Genomic DNA, 17,348 nt, shown 5'->3' with positions numbered 1-17,348 from the left:
ATGTATTGAATCGGGACGCAATTTGAGTGATCCATCGTCATTAGGAGGCCCTGAATGTTAGAATTAACTATCAGTTTTTCGTCCCATTCGATAATCTAGACTCACGGGAGAACGACCATAAGGTGCCCGAGGCACCAATAGACCCATGGAGACAAGTCGGCTGGAGGACGATGTATTGAATCGGGACGCAATTTGTGTGATCCATCGTCATTAGGTGGCCCTGAACGTTACAATTCACTATCAGTTTTTCGTCCGATTCGAAAATCTTTGACTCACAGCAGAACGGCCATAATGTGCCCGAAACAGCAATAGACCCATGGAGACTAGTCTGCTGGAGCACGAGGTATTGAATCGGGACGCAATTTGAATGATCCATCGTCATTAGGAGGCCCTGAACGTTACAATTCACTATCAGTTTTTCGTCCGATTCGAAAATCTATGACTCACAACAGAACGCCCATAAGGTGCCCGAGGCAGCAATAGACCCATGGAGACAAGTCGACTGGAGGACGATGTATTGAATCGGGACGCAATTTGAGTGATCCATCGTCATTAGGTGGCCGTGAAAGTTACAATTCACTATCAGTTTTTCGACCGATTCGAAAATCTTTGACTCACAGCAGAACGGCCATAAGGTGCTCGTGGCAGCAATAGACCCATGGAGACAAGTCTGCTGGAGGACGATGTATTGAATCGGGACGCAATTTTAGTGATCCATCGTCATTAGGTGGCCCTGAACGTTACAATTCACTATCAGTTCTTCGTCGCATTCGATAATCTAGACTCACAGCAGAACGGCCATAAGGTGCCCGAGGCAGCAATAGACCCATGGAGACAAGTCGGCTGGAGGACGATGTATTGAATCGGGACGCAATTTGAGTGATCCATCGTCATTAGGTGGCACTGAAAGTTACAATTCACTATCAGTTTTTCGACCGATTCGAAAATCTTTGACTCACAGCAGAACGGCCATAAGGTGCCCGAGGCAGCAATAGACCCATGGAGACAAGTCGGCTGGAGGACGATGTATTGAATCGGGACGCAATTTGAGTGATCCATCGTCATTAGGTGGCCCTGAACGTTACAATTCACTATCAGTTTTTCGTCCCATTCGATAATCTAGACTCACAGCAAAACGGCCATAAGGTGCCCGAGGCAGTAATAGACCCATGGTGTCAAGTCGGCTGGAGGACGATGTATTGAATCGTGAAGCAATTTGTGTGGTCCATCCTCATTAGGTGGCCCTGAATGTTACAATTCACTATCAGTTTTTCGTCCGATTCGAAAATCTTTGCCTCACAGCAGAACGGCCATAAGGTGCCCGAGGCAGCAATAGACCCATGGAGACAAGCCTGCTGGAGGACGATGTATTGAATCGGGACGCAATTTGAGTGATCCATCGTCATTAGGTGGCCCTGAACGTTACAATTCACTATCAGTTTTTCGTCCGATTCGAAAATCTTTGACTCACAGCAGAACGGCCGTAAGGTGCCCGAGGCAGCAATAGACCCATGTAGACAAGTCGGCTGGAGGACGATGTATTGAATCGGGACGCAATTTGAGTGATCCATCGTCATTAGGTGGCCATGAATGTTACAATTCACTATCAGTTTTTCGTCAGATTAGAAAATCTTTGAGTCACAGCAGAACGGCCATAAGGTGCCCGAGGCAGCAATAGACCCATGGAGACAAGTCTGCAAGATGACGATGTATTGAATCGGGACGCAATTTGAGTGATCCATCGTCATTAGGTGGCAATGAACGTTACAATTAACTATCAGTTCGTCGTCCGATTCGAAAATCTTTGACTCACAGCAGAACGGCCATAAGGTTCCCGAGCAGCAATAGACCCATGGAGACAAGTCGGCTGGAGGACGATGTATTGAATCGGGACGCAATTTGAGTGATCCATCGTCATTAGGTGGCCCTGAAAGTTACAATTCACTATCTGTTTTTCGTCCGATTCGAAAATCTTTGACTCACAGCAGAACGGCCATAAGGTGCCCGAGGCAGCAATAGGCCCATGGAGACAAGTCTGCTGGAGGACGATGTATTGAATCGGAATGCAATTTGAGTGATCCATCGTCATTAGGTGGCCCTGAACGTTACAATTCACTATCAGTTTTTCGTCGCATTCGATAATCTAGATTCACAGCAGAACGGCCATAAGGTGCCCGAGGCAGCAATAGACCCATGGAGTCAAGTCGGCTGGAGGACGATGTATTGAATCGGGACGCAATTTGAGTGATCCATCGTCATTAGGTGGCCCTGAATGTTACAATTCACTATCAGTTTTTCGTCCGATTCGAAAATCTTTGACTCACAGCAGAACGGCCATAAGGTGCCCGAGGCAGCAATAGACCCATGGAGACAAGTCTGCAGGATGACGATGTATCGAATCGCGACTCAATTTGAGTGTTCCATCGTCATTAGGAGGCCCTGAATGTTAGAATTAACTATCAGTTTTTCGTCCCATTCGATAATCTAGACTCACGGGAGAACGACCATAAGGTGCCCGAGGCAGCAATAGACCCATGGAGACAAGTCTGCTGGATGACGATGTATTGAATCGGGACGAAAAATGAGTGATCCATCGTCATTAGGTGGCCCTGAACGTTACAATTCACTATCAGTTTTTCGTCGCATTCGATAATCTAGACTCACAGCAAAACGGCCATAAGGTGCCCGAGGCAGTAATAGACCCATGGTGTCAAGTCGGCTGGGGGCCGATGTATTGAATCGTGACGCAATTTGTGTGGTCCATCCTCATTAGGTGGCCCTGAATGTTACAATTCACTATCAGTTTTTCGTCCGATTCGAAAATCTTTGACTCACAGCAGAACGGCCATAAGGTGCCCGAGGCAGCAATAGACCCATGGAGACAAGCCTGCTGGAGGACGATGTATTGAATCGGGACGCAATTTGAGTGATCCATCGTCATTAGGTGGCCCTGAACGTTACAATTCACTATCAGTTTTTCGTCCGATTCGAAAATCTTTGACTCACAACAGAACGGCCATAAGGTGCCCGAGGCAGCAATAGACCCATGGAGACAAGTCGGCTGGAGGACGATGTATTGAATCGGGACGCAATTTGAGTGATCCATCGTCATTAGGTGGCCATGAATGTTACAATTCACTATCAGTTTTTCGTCAGATTCGAAAATCTTTGACTCACAGCAGAACGGCCGTAAGGTGCCCGAGGCAGCAATAGACCCATGGAGACAAGTCTGCAGGATGACGATGTATTGAATCGCGACGCAATTTGAGTGTTCCATCGTCATTAGGAGGCCCTGAATGTTAGAATTAACTATCAGTTTTTCGTCCGATTCGAAAATCTTTGACTCACAGCAGAACGGCCATAAGGTGCCCGAGGCAGCAATAGACCCATGGAGACAAGTCTGCTGGATGACGATGTATTGAATCGGGACGCAACATGAGTGATCCATCGTCATTAGGTGGCCCTGAACGTTACAATTCACTATCAGTTTTTCGTCCCATTCGATAATCTAGACTCACAGCAAAACGGCCATAAGGTGCCCGAGGCAGTAATAGACCCATGGTGTAAAGTCGGCTGGAGGACGATGTATTGAATCGTGACGCAATTTGTGTGGTCCATCCTCATTAGGTGGCCCTGAATGTTACAATTCACTATCAGTTTTTCGTCCGATTCGAAAATCTTTGACTCACAGCAGAACGGCCATAAGGTGCCCGAGGCAGCAATAGACCCATGGAGACAAGCCTGATGGAGGATGATGTATTGAATCGGGACGCAATTTGTGTGGTCCATCCTCATTAGGAGGCCCTGAATGTTACAATTCACTATCAGTTTTTCGTCCGATTCGAAAATCTTTGACTCACAGCAGAACGGCCATAAGTTGTCCGAGGCAGCAATAGACCCATGGAGACAAGCCTGCTGGAGGACGATGTATTGAATCGGGACGCAATTTGAGTGATCCATCGTCATTAGGTGGCCCTGAACGTTACAATTCACTATCAGTTTTTCGTCCGATTCGAAAATCTTTGACTCACAGCAGAACGGCCATAAGGTGCCCGAGGCAGCAATAGACCCATGGAGACAAGTTGGCTGGTGGACGATGTATTGAATCGGGACGCAATTTGAGTGATCCATCGTCATTAGGAGGCCCTGAGTGTTAGAATTAACTATCAGTTTTTCGTCCCATTCGATAATCTAGACTCACGGGAGAACGACCATAAGGTGCCCGAGGCAGCAATAGACCCATGGAGACAAGTCGGCTGGAGGACGATGTATTGAATCGGGACGCAATTTGTGTGATCCATCGTCATTAGGTGGCCCTGAACGTTACAATTCACTATCAGTTTTTCGTCCGATTCGAAAATCTTTGACTCACAGCAGAACGGCCATAATGTGCCCGAGGCAGCAATAGACCCATGGAGACTAGTCTGCTGGAGCACGAGGTATTGAATCGGGACGCAATTTGAGTGATCCATCGTCATTAGGAGGCCCTGAACGTTACAATTCACTATCAGTTTTTCGTCCGATTCGAAAATCTATGACTCACAACAGAACGCCCATAAGGTGCCCGAGGCAGCAATAGACCCATGGAGACAAGTCGGCTGGAGGACGATGTATTGAATCGGGACGCAATTTGAGTGATCCATCGTCATTAGGTGGCCCTGAAAGTTACAATTCACTATCAGTTTTTCGACCGATTCGAAAATCTTTGACTCACAGCAGAACGGCAATAAGGTGCCCGAGGCAGCAATAGAGCCATGGAGACAAGTCTGCTGGAGGACGATGTATTGAATCGGGACGCAATTTGAGTGATCCATCGTCATTAGGTGGCCCTGAATGTTATAATTAACTATCAGTTTTTCGTCCGATTCGAAAATCTTTGACTCACAGCAGAACGGCCATAAGGTGCCCGACGCAGCAATAGACCCATGGAGACAAGTCGGCTGGAGGACGATGTATTGAATCGGGACGCAATTTGAGTGGTCCATCGTCATTAGGTGGCCCTGAACGTTACAATACACTATCAGTTCTTCGTCCGATTCGAAAATCTTTGACCCACAGCAGAACGGCCATAAGGTGCCCGATGCAGCAATAGACACATGGAGACAAGTCGGCTGGAGGACGATGTATTGAATCGGGACGCAATTGTAGTGATCCATCGTCATTAGGTGGCCATGAATGTTTCAATTCACTATCTGTTTTTCGTCCCATTCGAAAATCTTTGACTCACAGCAGAACGGCCATAAGGTGCCCGAGGCAGCAATAGACCCATGGAGACAAGTCTGCTGGAGGACGATGTATTGAATCGGGACGCAATTTGAGTGATCTATCGTCATTAGGTGGCCCTGAACGTACAACTCACTATCAGTTTCTCGTCCGATTCAAAAATCTTTGACTCACAGCAGAACGGCCATAAGGTGCTCGAGGCAGCAATAGACCCATGGAGACAAGTCTGCTGGAGGACGATGTATTGAATCGGGACGCAATTTTAGTGATCCATCGTCATTAGGTGGCCCTGAACATTACAATTCACTATCAGTTTTTCGTCGCATTCGATAATCTAGACTCACAGCAGAACGGCCATAAGGTGCCCGAGGCAGCAATAGACCCATGGAGACAAGTCTGCTGGAGGACGATGTATTGAATCGGGACGCAATTTGAGTGATCCATCGTCATTAGGTGGCCCTGAACGTTACAATTCACTATCAGTTTTTCGTCCCATTCGATAATCTAGACTTACAGCAAAACGGCCATAAGGTGCCCGAGGCAGTAATAGACCCATGGTGTCAAGTCGGCTGGAGGACGATGTATTGAATCGTGACGCAATTTGTGTGGTCCATTCTCATTAGGTGGCCTTGAATGTTACAATTCACTATCAGTTTTTCGTCCGATTCGAAAATCTTTGACTCACAGCAGAACGGCCATAAGGTGCCCGAGGCAGCAATAGACCCATGGAGACAAGCCTGCTGGAGGACGATGTATTGAATCGGGACGCAATTTGAGTGATCCATCGTCATTAGGTGGCCCTGAACGTTACAATTCACTATCAGTTCTTCGTCCGATTCGAAAATCTTTGACTCACAGCAGAACGGCCATAAGGTGCCAGAGGCAGCAATAGACCCATGTAGACAAGTCGGCTGGAGGACGATGTATTGAATCGGGACGCAATTTGAGTGATCCATCGTCATTAGGTGGCCATGAATGTTACAATTCACTATCAGTTTTTCATCAGATTAGAAAATCTTTGAGTCACAGCAGAACGGCCATAAGGTGCCCGAGGCAGCAATAGCCCCATGGAAACAAGTCTGCTGGAGGACGATGTATTGAATCGGGACGCAATTTGAGTGATCCATCGTCATTAGGTGGCCCTGAACGTTACAATTCACTATCAGTTCTTCGTCCGATTCGAAAATCTTTGACTCACAGCAGAACGGCCATATGGTGCCCGAGGCAGCAATAGGCCCATGGAGACAAGTCTGCTGGAGGACGATGTATTGAATCGGGATGCAATTTGAGTGATCCATCGTCATTAGGTGGCCCTGAACGCTACAATTCACTATCAGTTTTTCGTCGCATTCGATAATCTAGATTCACAGCAGAACGGCCATAAGGTGCCCGAGGCAGCAATAGACCCATGGAGTCAAGTCGGCTGGAGGACGATGTATTGAATCGGGACGTAATTTGAGTGATCCATCGTCATTAGGTGGCCCTGAATGTTACAATTCACTATCAGTTTTTCGTCCGATTCGAAAATCTTTGACTCACAGCAGAACGGCCATAAGTTGTCCGAGGCAGCAATAGACCCATGGAGACAAGCCTGCTGGAGGACGATGTATTGAATCTGGACGCAATTTGAGTGATCCATCGTCATTAGGTGGCCCTGAACGTTACAATTCACTATCAGTTTTTCGTCCGATTCGAAAATCTTTGACTCACAGCAGAACGGCCATAAGGTGCCCGAGGCAGCAACAGACCCATGGAGACAAGTTGGCTGGTGGACGATGTATTGAATCGGGACGCAATTTGAGTGATCCATCGTCATTAGGAGGCCCTGAGTGTTAGAATTAACTATCAGTTTTTCGTCCCATTCGATAATCTAGACTCACGGGAGAACGACCATAAGGTGCCCGAGGCACCAATAGACCCATGGAGACAAGTCGGCTGGAGGACGATGTATTGAATCGGGACGCAATTTGTGTGATCCATCGTCATAAGGAGGCCCTGAACGTTACAATTCACTATCAGTTTTTCGTCCGATTCGAAAATCTTTGACTCACAGCAGAACGGCCATAATGTGCCCGAGGCAGCAATAGACCCATGGAGACTAGTCTGCTGGAGCACGAGGTATTGAATCGGGACGCAATTTGAGTGATCCATCGTCATTAGGAGGCCCTGAACGTTACAATTCACTATCAGTTTTTCGTCCGATTCGAAAATCTATGACTTACAACAGAACGCCCATAAGGTGCCCGAGGCAGCAATAGACCCATGGAGACAAGTCGGCTGGAGGACGATGTATTGAATCGGGACGCAATTTGAGTGATCCATCGTCATTAGGTGGCCCTGAAACTTACAATTCACTATCAGTTTTTCGACCGATTCGAAAATCTTTGACTCACAGCAGAACGGCAATAAGGTGCCCGAGGCAGCAATAGAGCCATGGAGACAAGTCTGCTGGAGGACGATGTATTGAATCGGGACGCAATTTGAGTGATCCATCGTCATTAGGTTGCCCTGAATGTTATAATTAACTATCAGTTTTTCGTCCGATTCGAAAATCTTTGACTCACAGCAGAACGGCCATAAGGTGCCCGACGCAGCAATAGACCCATGGAGACAAGTCAGCTGGAGGACGATGTATTGAATCGGGACGCAATTTGAGTGGTCCATCGTCATTAGGTGGCCCTGAACGTTACAATACACTATCAGTTCTTCGTCCGATTCGAAAATCTTTGACCCACAGCAGAACGGCCATAAGGTGCCCGATGCAGCAATAGACACATGGAGACAAGTCGGCTGGAGGACGATGTATTGAATCGGGACGCAATTTGAGTGATCCATCGTCATTAGGTGGCCATGAATGTTTCAATTCACTATCTGTTTTTCGTCCCATTCGAAAATCTTTGACTCACAGCAGAACGGCCATAAGGTGCCCGAGGCAGCAATAGACCCATGGAGACAAGTCTGCTGGAGGACGATGTATTGAATCGGGACGCAATTTGAGTGATCTATCGTCATTAGGTGGCCCTGAACGTACAACTCACTATCAGTTTCTCGTCCGATTCAAAAATCTTTGACTCACAGCAGAACGGCCATAAGGTGCTCGAGGCAGCAATAGACCCATGGAGACAAGTCTGCTGGAGGACGATGTATTGAATCGGGACGCAATTTTAGTGATCCGTCGTCATTAGGTGGCCCTGAACATTACAATTCACTATCAGTTTTTCGTCGCATTCGATAATCTAGACTCACAGCAGAACGGCCATAAGGTGCCCGAGGCAGCAATAGACCCATGGAGACAAGTCTGCTGGAGGACGATGTCTTGAATCGGGACGCAATTTGAGTGATCCATCGTCATTAGGTGGCCATGAATGTTACAATTCACTATCTGTTTTTCGTCCGATTCGAAAATCTTTGACTCACAGCAGAACGGCCATATGGTGCCCGAGGCAGCAATAGGCCCATGGAGACAAGTCTGCTGGAGGACGATGTATTGAATCGGGATGCAATTTGAGTGATCCATCGTCATTAGGTGGCCCTGAACGCTACAATTCACTATCAGTTTTTCGTCGCATTCGATAATCTAGATTCACAGCAGAACGGCCATAAGGTGCCCGAGGCAGCAATAGACCCATGGAGTCAAGTCGGCTGGAGGACGATGTATTGAATCGTGACGCAATTTGTGTGGTCCATTCTCATTAGGTGGCCTTGAATGTTACAATTCACTATCAGTTTTTCATCCGATTCGAAAATCTTTGACTCACAGCAGAACGGCCATAAGGTGCCCGAGGCAGCAATAGACCCATGGAGACAAGCCTGCTGGAGGACGATGTATTGAATCGGGACGCAATTTGAGTGATCCATCGTCATTAGGTGGCCCTGAACGTTACAATTCACTATCAGTTCTTCGTCCGATTCGAAAATCTTTGACTCACAGCAGAACGGCCATAAGGTGCCAGAGGCAGCAATAGACCCATGTAGACAAGTCGGCTGGAGGACGATGTATTGAATCGGGACGCAATTTGAGTGATCCATCGTCATTAGGTGGCCATGAATGTTACAATTCACTATCAGTTTTTCATCAGATTAGAAAATCTTTGAGTCACAGCAGAACGGCCATAAGGTGCCCGAGGCAGCAATAGACCCATGGAAACAAGTCTGCTGGAGGACGATGTATTGAATCGGGACGCAATTTGAGTGATCCATTGTCATTAGGTGGCAATGAACGTTACAATTCACTATCAGTTCTTCGTCCGATTCGAAAATCTTTGACCCACAGCAGAACAGCCATATGGTGCCCGAGCAGCAATAGACCCATGGAGACAAGTCGGCTGGAGGACGATGTATTGAATCGAGACGCAATTTGAGTGATCCATCGTCATTAGGTGGCCATGAATGTTACAATTCACTATCTGTTTTTCGTCCGATTCGAAAATCTTTGACTCACAGCAGAACGGCCATATGGTGCCCGAGGCAGCAATAGGCCCATGGAGACAAGTCTGCTGGAGGACGATGTATTGAATCGGGATGCAATTTGAGTGATCCATCGTCATTAGGTGGCCCTGAACGCTACAATTCACTATCAGTTTTTCGTCGCATTCGATAATCTAGATTCACAGCAGAACGGCCATAAGGTGCCCGAGGCAGCAATAGACCCATGGAGTCAAGTCGGCTGGAGGACGATGTATTGAATCGGGACGTAATTTGAGTGATCCATCGTCATTAGGTGGCCCTGAATGTTACAATTCACTATCAGTTTTTCGTCCGATTCGAAAATCTTTGACTCACAGCAGAACGGCCATAAGTTGTCCGAGGCAGCAATAGACCCATGGAGACAAGCCTGCTGGAGGACGATGTATTGAATCGGGACGCAATTTGAGTGATCCATCGTCATTAGGTGGCCCTGAACGTTACAATTCACTATCAGTTTTTCGTCCGATTCGAAAATCTTTGACTCACAGCAGAACGGCCATAAGGTGCCCGAGGCAGCAACAGACCCATGGAGACAAGTTGGCTGGTGGACGATGTATTGAATCGGGACGCAATTTGAGTGATCCATCGTCATTAGGAGGCCCTGAGTGTTAGAATTAACTATCAGTTTTTCGTCCCATTCGATAATCTAGACTCACGGGAGAACGACCATAAGGTGCCCGAGGCACCAATAGACCCATGGAGACAAGTCGGCTGGAGGACGATGTATTGAATCGGGACGCAATTTGTGTGATCCATCGTCATAAGGTGGCCCTGAACGTTACAATTCACTATCAGTTTTTCGTCCGATTCGAAAATCTTTGACTCACAGCAGAACGGCCATAATGTGCCCGAGGCAGCAATAGACCCATGGAGACTAGTCTGCTGGAGCACGAGGTATTGAATCGGGACGCAATTTGAGTGATCCATCGTCATTAGGAGGCCCTGAACGTTACAATTCACTATCAGTTTTTCGTCCGATTCGAAAATCTATGACTTACAACAGAACGCCCATAAGGTGCCCGAGGCAGCAATAGACCCATGGAGACAAGTCGGCTGGAGGACGATGTATTGAATCGGGACGCAATTTGAGTGATCCATCGTCATTAGGTGGCCCTGAAAGTTACAATTCACTATCAGTTTTTCGACCGATTCGAAAATCTTTGACTCACAGCAGAACGGCCATAAGGTGCCCGAGGCAGCAATAGAGCCATGGAGAAAAGTCTGCTGGAGGACGATGTATTGAATCGGGACGCAATTTGAGTGATCCATCGTCATTAGGTGGCCCTGAATGTTATAATTAACTATCAGTTTTTCGTTCGATTCGAAAATCTTTGACTCACAGCAGAACGGCCATAAGGTGCCCGACGCAGCAATAGACCCATGGAGACAAGTCGGCTGGAGGACGATGTATTGAATCGGGACGCAATTTGAGTGGTCCATCGTCATTAGGTGGCCCTGAACGTTACAATACACTATCAGTTCTTCGTCCGATTCGAAAATCTTTGACCCACAGCAGAACGGCCATAAGGTGCCCGATGCAGCAATAGACACATGGAGACAAGTCGGCTGGAGGACGATGTATTGAATCGGGACGCAATTTGAGTGATCCATCGTCATTAGGTGGCCATGAATGTTTCAATTCACTATCTGTTTTTCGTCCCATTCGAAAATCTTTGACTCACAGCAGAACGGCCATAAGGTGCCCGAGGCAGCAATAGACCCATGGAGACAAGTCTGCTGGAGGACGATGTATTGAATCGGGACGCAATTTGAGTGATCTATCGTCATTAGGTGGCCCTGAACGTACAATTCACTATCAGTTTTTCGTCCGATTCAAAAATCTTTGACTCACAGCAGAACAGCCATAAGGTGCTCGAGGCAGCAATAGACCCATGGAGACAAGTCTGCTGGAGGACGATGTATTGAATCGGGACGAAATTTTAGTGATCCATCGTCATTAGGTGGCCCTGAACATTACAATTCACTATCAGTTTTTCGTCGCATTCGATAATCTAGACTCACAGCAGAACGGCCATAAGGTGCCCAAGGCAGCAATAGACCCATGGAGACAAGTCTGCTGGAGGACGATGTATTGAATCGGGACGCAATTTGAGTGATCCATCGTCATTAGGTGGCCCTGAACGTTACAATTCACTATCAGTTTTTCGTCCCATTCGATAATCTAGACTCACAGCAAAACGGCCATAAGGTGCCCGAGGCAGTAATAGACCCATGGTGTCAAGTCGGCTGGAGGACGATGTATTGAATCGTGACGCAATTTGTGTGGTCCATTCTCATTAGGTGGCCTTGAATGTTACAATTCACTATCAGTTTTCGTCCGATTCGAAAATCTTTGACTCACAGCAGAACGGCCATAAGGTGCCCGAGGCAGCAATAGACCCATGGAGACAAGCCTGCTGGAGGACGATGTATTGAATCGGGACGCAATTTGAGTGATCCATCGTCATTAGGTGGCCCTGAACGTTACAATTCACTATCAGTTTTTCGTCCGATTCGAAAATCTTTGACTCACAGCAGAACGGCCATAAGGTGCCCGAGGCAGCAATAGACCCATGGAGACAAGTCGGCTGGAGGACGATGTATTGAATCGGGACGCAATTTGAGTGATCCATCGTCATTAGGTGGCCATGAATGTTACAATTCACTATCAGTTTTTCGTCAGATTAGAAAATCTTTGAGTCACAGCAGAACGGCCATAAGGTGCCCGAGGCAGCAATAGACCCATGGAAACAAGTCTGCTGGAGGACGATGTATTGAATCGGGATTCAATTTGAGTGATCCATCGTCATTAGGTGGCAATGAACGTTACAATTCACTATCAGTTCTTCGTCCGATTCGAAAATCTTTGACCCACAGCAGAACGGCCATATGGTGCCCGAGCAGCAATAGACCCATGGAGACAAGTCGGCTGGAGGACGATGTATTGAATCGGGACGCAATTTGAGTGATCCATCGTCATTAGGTTGCCCTGAAAGTTACAATTCACTATCAGTTTTTCGACCGATTCGAAAATCTTTGACTCACAGCAGAACGGCCATAAGGTGCCCGAGGCAGCAATAGAGCCATGGAGAAAAGTCTGCTGGAGGACGATGTATTGAATCGGGACGCAATTTGAGTGATCCATCGTCATTAGGTGGCCCTGAATGTTATAATTAACTATCAGTTTTTCGTCCGATTCGAAAATCTTTGACTCACAGCAGAACGGCCATAAGGTGCCCGACGCAGCAATAGACCCATGGAGACAAGTCGGCTGGAGGACGATGTATTGAATCGGGACGCAATTTGAGTGATCCATCGTCATTAGGTGGCCATGAATGTTTCAATTCACTATCTGTTTTTCGTCCCATTCGAAAATCTTTGACTCACAGCAGAACGGCCATAAGGTGCCCGAGGCAGCAATAGACCCATGGAGACAAGTCTGCTGGAGGACGATGTATTGAATCGGCATGCAATTTGAGTGATCTATCGTCATTAGGTGGCCCTGAACGTACAATTCACTATCAGTTTTTCGTCCGATTCAAAAATCTTTGACTCACAGCAGAACGGCCATAAGGTGCTCGAGGCAGCAATAGACCCATGGAGACAAGTCTGCTGGAGGACGATGTATTGAATCGGGACGAAATTTTAGTGATCCATCGTCATTAGGTGGCCCTGAACATTACAATTCACTATCAGTTTTTCGTCGCATTCGATAATCTAGACTCACAGCAGAACGGCCATAAGGTGCCCGAGGCAGCAATAGACCCATGGAGACAAGTCTGCTGGAGGACGATGTATTGAATCGGGACGCAATTTGAGTGATCCATCGTCATTAGGTGGCCCTGAACGTTACAATTCACTATCAGTTTTTCGTCCCATTCGATAATCTAGACTTACAGCAAAACGGCCATAAGGTGCCCGAGGCAGTAATAGACCCATGGTGTCAAGTCGGCTGGAGGACGATGTATTGAATCGTGACGCAATTTGTGTGGTCCATTCTCATTAGGTGGCCTTGAATGTTACAATTCACTATCAGTTTTTCGTCCGATTCGAAAATCTTTGACTCACAGCAGAACGGCCATAAGGTGCCCGAGGCAGCAATAGACCCATGGAGACAAGCCTGCTGGAGGACGATGTATTGAATCGGGACGCAATTTGAGTGATCCATCGTCATTAGGTGGCCCTGAACGTTACAATTCACTATCAGTTCTTCGTCCGATTCGAAAATCTTTGACTCACAGCAGAACGGCCATAAGGTGCCAGAGGCAGCAATAGACCCATGTAGACAAGTCGGCTGGAGGACGATGTATTGAATCGGGACGCAATTTGAGTGATCCATCGTCATTAGGTGGCCATGAATGTTACAATTCACTATCAGTTTTTCATCAGATTAGAAAATCTTTGAGTCACAGCAGAACGGCCATAAGGTGCCCGAGGCAGCAATAGACCCATGGAAACAAGTCTGCTGGAGGACGATGTATTGAATCGGGACGCAATTTGAGTGATCCATTGTCATTAGGTGGCAATGAACGTTACAATTCACTATCAGTTCTTCGTCCGATTCGAAAATCTTTGACCCACAGCAGAACAGCCATATGGTGCCCGAGCAGCAATAGACCCATGGAGACAAGTCGGCTGGAGGACGATGTATTGAATCGAGACGCAATTTGAGTGATCCATCGTCATTAGGTGGCCATGAATGTTACAATTCACTATCTGTTTTTCGTCCGATTCGAAAATCTTTGACTCACAGCAGAACGGCCATATGGTGCCCGAGGCAGCAATAGGCCCATGGAGACAAGTCTGCTGGAGGACGATGTATTGAATCGGGATGCAATTTGAGTGATCCATCGTCATTAGGTGGCCCTGAACGCTACAATTCACTATCAGTTTTTCGTCGCATTCGATAATCTAGATTCACAGCAGAACGGCCATAAGGTGCCCGAGGCAGCAATAGACCCATGGAGTCAAGTCGGCTGGAGGACGATGTATTGAATCGGGACGTAATTTGAGTGATCCATCGTCATTAGGTGGCCCTGAATGTTACAATTCACTATCAGTTTTTCGTCCGATTCGAAAATCTTTGACTCACAGCAGAACGGCCATAAGTTGTCCGAGGCAGCAATAGACCCATGGAGACAAGCCTGCTGGAGGACGATGTATTGAATCGGGACGCAATTTGAGTGATCCATCGTCATTAGGTGGCCCTGAACGTTACAATTCACTATCAGTTTTTCGTCCGATTCGAAAATCTTTGACTCACAGCAGAACGGCCATAAGGTGCCCGAGGCAGCAACAGACCCATGGAGACAAGTTGGCTGGTGGACGATGTATTGAATCGGGACGCAATTTGAGTGATCCATCGTCATTAGGAGGCCCTGAGTGTTAGAATTAACTATCAGTTTTTCGTCCCATTCGATAATCTAGACTCACGGGAGAACGACCATAAGGTGCCCGAGGCACCAATAGACCCATGGAGACAAGTCGGCTGGAGGACGATGTATTGAATCGGGACGCAATTTGAGTGATCCATCGTCATTAGGTGGCCCTGAAAGTTACAATTCACTATCAGTTTTTCGACCGATTCGAAAATCTTTGACTCACAGCAGAACGGCCATAAGGTGCCCGAGGCAGCAATAGAGCCATGGAGAAAAGTCTGCTGGAGGACGATGTATTGAATCGGGACGCAATTTGAGTGATCCATCGTCATTAGGTGGCCCTGAATGTTATAATTATTTATCAGTTTTTCGTTCGATTCGAAAATCTTTGACTCACAGCAGAACGGCCATAAGGTGCCCGACGCAGCAATAGACCCATGGAGACAAGTCGGCTGGAGGACGATGTATTGAATCGGGACGCAATTTGAGTGGTCCATCGTCATTAGGTGGCCCTGAACGTTACAATACACTATCAGTTCTTCGTCCGATTCGAAAATCTTTGACCCACAGCAGAACGGCCATAAGGTGCCCGATGCAGCAATAGACACATGGAGACAAGTCGGCTGGAGGACGATGTATTGAATCGGGACGCAATTTGAGTGATCCATCGTCATTAGGTGGCCATGAATGTTTCAATTCACTATCTGTTTTTCGTCCCATTCGAAAATCTTTGACTCACAGCAGAACGGCCATAAGGTGCCCGAGGCAGCAATAGACCCATGGAGACAAGTCTGCTGGAGGACGATGTATTGAATCGGGACGCAATTTGAGTGATCTATCGTCATTAGGTGGCCCTGAACGTACAATTCACTATCAGTTTTTCGTCCGATTCAAAAATCTTTGACACACAGCAGAACAGCCATAAGGTGCTCGAGGCAGCAATAGACCCATGGAGACAAGTCTGCTGGAGGACGATGTATTGAATCGGGACGAAATTTTAGTGATCCATCGTCATTAGGTGGCCCTGAACATTACAATTCACTATCAGTTTTTCGTCGCATTCGATAATCTAGACTCACAGCAGAACGGCCATAAGGTGCCCAAGGCAGCAATAGACCCATGGAGACAAGTCTGCTGGAGGACGATGTATTGAATCGGGACGCAATTTGAGTGATCCATCGTCATTAGGTGGCCCTGAACGTTACAATTCACTATCAGTTTTTCGTCCCATTCGATAATCTAGACTCACAGCAAAACGGCCATAAGGTGCCCGAGGCAGTAATAGACCCATGGTGTCAAGTCGGCTGGAGGACGATGTATTGAATCATGACGCAATTTGTGTGGTCCATTCTCATTAGGTGGCCTTGAATGTTACAATTCACTATCAGTTTTTCGTCCGATTCGAAAATCTTTGACTCACAGCAGAACGCCCATAAGGTGCCCGAGGCAGCAATAGACCCATGGAGACAAGCCTGCTGGAGGACGATGTATTGAATCGGGACGCAATTTGAGTGATCCATCGTCATTAGGTGGCCCTGAACGTTACAATTCACTATCAGTTTTTCGTCCGATTCGAAAATCTTTGACTCACAGCAGAACGGCCATAAGGTGCCCGAGGCAGCAATAGACCCATGGAGACAAGTCGGCTGGAGGACGATGTATTGAATCGGGACGCAATTTGAGTGATCCATCGTCATTAGGTGGCCATGAATGTTACAATTCACTATCAGTTTTTCGTCAGATTAGAAAATCTTTGAGTCACAGCAGATCGGCCATAAGGTGCCCGAGGCAGCAATAGACCCATGGAAACAAGTCTGCTGGAGGACGATGTATTGAATCGGGACGCAATTTGAGTGATCCATCGTCATTAGGTGGCAATGAACGTTACAATTCACTATCAGTTCTTCGTCCGATTCGAAAATCTTTGACCCACAGCAGAACGGCCATATGGTGCCCGAGCAGCAATAGACCCATGGAGACAAGTCGGCTGGAGGACGATGTATTGAATCGGGACGCAATTTGAGTGATCCATCGTCATTAGGTGGCCCTGAAAGTTACAATTCACTATCAGTTTTTCGACCGATTCGAAAATCTTTGACTCACAGCAGAACGGCCATAAGGTGCCCGAGGCAGCAATAGAGCCATGGAGAAAAGTCTGCTGGAGGACGATGTATTGAATCGGGACGCAATTTGAGTGATCCATCGTCATTAGGTGGCCCTGAATGTTATAATTAACTATCAGTTTTTCGTCCGATTCGAAAATCTTTGACTCACAGCAGA

This window comes from Schistocerca cancellata, unplaced genomic scaffold (assembly GCF_023864275.1).
Source record: "Schistocerca cancellata isolate TAMUIC-IGC-003103 unplaced genomic scaffold, iqSchCanc2.1 HiC_scaffold_780, whole genome shotgun sequence".
NCBI lineage: Eukaryota > Metazoa > Arthropoda > Insecta > Orthoptera > Acrididae > Schistocerca > Schistocerca cancellata.
Note: the sequence above shows the minus strand (reverse complement) of the source record.